The sequence below is a fragment of the Cucurbita moschata genome, unplaced genomic scaffold (genome assembly GCF_002738365.1).
Source record: "Cucurbita moschata cultivar Rifu unplaced genomic scaffold, Cmos_1.0 Cmo_Scf00114, whole genome shotgun sequence".
Lineage (NCBI taxonomy): Eukaryota > Viridiplantae > Streptophyta > Magnoliopsida > Cucurbitales > Cucurbitaceae > Cucurbita > Cucurbita moschata.
Window position 1 is genome coordinate 128,835 of NW_019268630.1, and position 4,860 is coordinate 133,694.

Consider the following 4,860-nt stretch of genomic DNA (forward strand, 5'->3'; position numbering starts at 1 on the left):
ACAGAAACATCAATTTTATTGTTCCATGCAATAAAATGAGTCATTTAGATAACATAGTAGGTTATACTACTTTAATCAAGTGCGGTGAGCGTTGATCGAACACAAGACCTTCCAATGTTCAATCTAATGCTCTCCCAACTAAGCCATCCCAGATAACATAAAAAATAAATAATCACAAGTTTTAGATTGAATAGTCAAGTTATGCAACTTAGTCAACCTATGCTGGTTGGATAAAAAACAGTATTTCCACTAATTCATATTAAACATAAATAATCACTAATTTTGGAAAGAATAGTCAAATTATGCAATGTGAACCAAGTGCGGTGAACGTGGATCGAACACGTAACCTTTAGATCTTCAATCTGACGCTCTCCCAACTGAGCTATCCCCGCAATCATTAGAAATGAAAATTCATCAATAAATTATATTTTCGCTGATTCATTGAGATTTTAAAAAGAAATAATGACTAGTTTTTTTATTGAATAGTCAGGTTATGCAAATAGAAACAAGTGCGGTGAACGTGGAGATCGAACACATGACCTTTAAATCATAAATCTGATGCTCTCCAAACGGAGCTATCCCCACTAACATTAAAAATGAAAGTTTTTAAGTAAAGGTATTTCGGCTAACTAATTGAAATTTTAGAAAGAAATGATCACTAATTTTAGATTGAATAGTCAAATTGTGCAACGTGAACCATGTGTGGTGAACGAAAGAAATGATCACTAATTTTAGATTGAATAGTCAAATTGTGCAACGTGAACCATGTGTGGTGAACGTGGATCGAAATCACTAATTTTAGATTGAATAGTCAAATTGTGCAACGTGAACCATGTGTGGTGAACGTGGATCGAACATGAGACCTTCAAATCTTCAATCTAACGCTCTCTCAACTGAACTATCCACACTAACACTAAAAATGAAAATTCATCCGTAAAGGTATTTTCGCTACTTCATTGAAATTTTAAATAGAAATAATCACTAATTTTTAATAAGATATTCAAGTTATCCAACTTGTATAAGGTGTGGTGAACTATAACACGTTAGATATTTCCGATAATTCATTGAGATTTCAGAAAGGAACACTGACTAATTTTAGATTGAATAGTCGGGTTATGCAACTAGAATTAGGTGCGGTGAATGTGGAGATCAAACACGTGACCTTCAAATCTTCAGTCTGACGCTCTACCAACAGAGCTATCCCTGCTAATATTAAAAATAAAAATTCATAAGTAAAGGTATTTCCACTAATTCATTATGTTTAGAAAAGAAATAATCACTAATTTTAGATTGAATAAGCAAGTTATGTTTTTAGATTGTGTAGTCAGGTAATAAATTTGTATTAGGTGCGTTGGATAAAACACACGTGGCCTTCAAATCTTCAGTCTAACAATCTCCCAACTGAGCTACTCTTGCTAACATTAAAAATGAATATTCATCAGTAAAGGTATTGGGTATACTTTTGGAAATTCAACAAAAGGCAATAGTATTAGACCGAGATGCCAGATTTAAATCTCGCTTCTGGAAAATTCAACAAAAGGCATTGGGTACTCAGTTATAGTATGACATTCCACCCATAAACAGATGGTCAAACAGAAATGCTCAAGCAAATATTGGAAGACATGTTGAGGGTATATGTGATGCATTTTGCGGGAAGACGGGATAAGTACCTACCCCTTATGAAATTCGCTTATAATAATACTTGCCAAGCCACCATACAAATGGCCACATACGAGGTTCTTTATGGACGAAGATTTCGATCCCTTATCTTTTCGGAAGAAGGGGGGCAAATGACAACTATTGGGCCAGAGCTGGTGCAAATTACCAACACCGTAGTCCAGAAGATTAAAGCTAGGATACAAACCGCACAAAGCCGAGAGAAAAGCTATGCAGACCTAAGGCGCAAGGACATGGAATTGTTGGTAGGGGATCATATATTCCTAAAGATAGCACCCCATGAGAAGGGTGCTCAGGTAGGGTAAAAATGGGAAGCTAAGCCCTAGGTTTATCTGTCCCTTTGAGATATTAGAAAGAATTGAATCTGTGACCTATAGAATCGGGCAATGCCCAAACTTGTCTGCAGTACATAATATCTTTCATGTAGCCATACTACGGAAGTATACCCTAGATCGTTCGCACGTACTGGCTCATGAAACTCTCTTCTTGAGAGATGACATAACGTATAAAGAAGACCCGATTCAAATAATAGACAAGAAAGTCAAATGATTGAGAAACAAGGAAATCTCTCTCGTTAAGGTCCTATGGAAGAATCATAGAGTAGAAGAAGCCACTTGGAAAACAGAAGGCAAATAAAAACCTTGTACCCTGACCTATTTTAGAATAAGCACTTTCGATGACCGAAAGTTTTCAAAGGAGAGGAGAATTTGCAACACTCAAGGTCTCCAATAAGAGACAGTGTATAATCCTTACTAGGTTGTATCTAGAAGCAAAGAACAAGTAAAATTGAAAAAACATTAAGAAAATGGTACTTTTTCTAATTTTTATAAACTTCTCGAATCATTCAATTTTTCATAGAATAAGAATTACAAGGTGCTTAAAAAAGGAAGGCTCCGATCGGAGAAGACTTTTCTGGCAGAAGATTCAGAAAAATCAAGAATGAAATTATAGAAATTCTAGACGTTTGAATGGTAGTGAAAAATCCGTCTATAAATTATGAATTAGGGTAGACTGTTAGGGGCAAGAAGCAATCTTAATCGAGTACCCAATCGAGAGATACAAGTTTTTTGTTTTGGGGTATCGTGTTCATGGGTTTACCTCGAATTTGAGAACTATAGTCCACTGTTCATTTCCAAACTTGTTCCTGCACCTTCTAAATAAGTTTACCCATAAGTTTGGTGAAGGAAAGAGGTCCTCAAAGTGCTAGTAGGTTTTCACACGAATTAGTCTAGGTTAGGTTACCCTCTAATGTTTTCCTAAGCTAAAACCTCAACTCCTAAAGCCTAACCCATGACATTATGTATAAACCTAGGTTCATCAATAATCCATGTACCAAGTACCTAGAACTATGTGAATAACATGCTAAATAAGTTGCTAGGATCCATATCCAGAAGTAATCATTATCTGAATTACGATGTGTTCTAAAAGGCCCCTATTCCTCTTTACGTAGGATGTCCTGCAATATGTATCATGAGCTGGATGTTATGATAGACCTCCCTTTCCCATCAGCTAAACGAGATGTCCTGCACAACAATTTACTAGTAGGGTTACATGATTATGACGACACCACTCATGTGTTCATGGGGAGAAATTGAAGGTTATTTTAGGGGAAGGTTTTCAGGATCAGTATATGATACATGAAACGATGACCTGTAAGTTCTAAGATCCTGAAAACATAACAAGAAGTAATATCCTAGCTTAAGGTCGCGGTTAAGAACCTACTAGTAGGCTAATTACTAAGTTTTACTCACTCCATGTTTATAATTTTTTTTCAAGTAACTAAGAGTTGGTCGTGGATGAGAGTGGACTTTGGAGTGTGGGCCATGGACTAACTTCTATTTTTAATCTAGTATTTTTTGTTGTTCTTTTGAGTCTGCTTCTTATTTTGTGTTTATAACGAATATGTACATGTAACACCCAAAAAATGAAGAAAATTAGCTCCCATAACAATAAGCCACTCATGAAAGACCCAAAGGATAGAAAGGAAAAAAATATTAAAGGATTAAGCAAGAACAAAGGACTTAGTCAAGTCACTCACCCTAACAAGTGATTTCAAGGAGTTAAAGGCCTTTTGAAAAGGATGGGAAAGGAAAATGTAAATGAGAAGGGCAAAAAAGTCATCTTATCAATTATCAAGTATCTTTCCGGATTTGTAATTCCTTATCTAGAAGGAATCTCAAGATTGAAAATAAACGAAAAATGATCAAAAAGCGATGAGTAATTTGTAGAAAAATTATGGATTTTTTGAGAAAAATAATAAAATATTCGGAAAGTGGCAAAGTACCAAAATACCCAAGAAGAATGGATAATTACCATTTCTCAACAAGATTACCAACAAGTTCTATGAAGGAATAGAGTGCTGAAAGTGCCTAGGAACCATTCCCCCAATTCAATCCGCCATTGAAGAATTTCAAGAAAAACTTGAAAATCCAATCTGAAGATACATGATGATTCGTCGAGCAAGAATGATTCCAATCAGTTTCTGCACCTTCAAGGAATGCTTCCATAGAAGACCACGAAGAAAAATAACCTCCAGATCGTATCGAATTGATGGAAATAGGTTTCGAAATTAAATTGGGAATAAGAGTCGAATTCCTATCTACCATCTCTTTTCCTTCAAATTAAGGATTCCTCTAGCTTCAGAGGAAGAAGTTGAGTAAACTTGTTGAAGGAATCGAGAGATGAAACTGTTAGGGATCGATATCAGTCGTTAGCTCTGATACCAGTTGTTAGAATCGCGCAACAACGCACACACTCGATCTAGATGAACACAAAGAAAAGGATAGAGAAAATTGCAAGGAGAACTCTGGCTAAAAGAATTTTTTTATTTGATGATTTCAGGTATGTACAACAATAGAGAGTACAGAGAATAGAAAGTACCTCTTCAAAGCTCTACCTGACCAGATATATATATGGTATAGTTTACTATATATAGCTTTACCAGATTTAGCCAACTACTATATATAGCTATTTACCATATATAGCTTTACCAGATATAGGTTTACCATATATAGCTTTACTATATATAGCTTTACCAAATATAGCTTTACCGAATATAGCTTTACCGGATATAACCGTTGACCAAGCTATAAATAAGTATCAGGCTCCATAGCCTAACAATTCTCCCACTTGGAGACTGATCTAGTCAACCAAGAATTTCTCTCTCAAACGACCATGAGCATC

General features: G+C 35.5%; 1 non-coding gene across 1 annotated transcript; it reads right to left on the minus strand.

Moving 5' to 3' along the window:
* Positions 1-319: 319 nt before the first annotated feature.
* Positions 320-392, minus strand: TRNAF-GAA. The gene has a single exon. It is a non-coding gene; the product is annotated as a tRNA-Phe (tRNA).
* Positions 393-4,860: the final 4,468 nt, after the last annotated feature.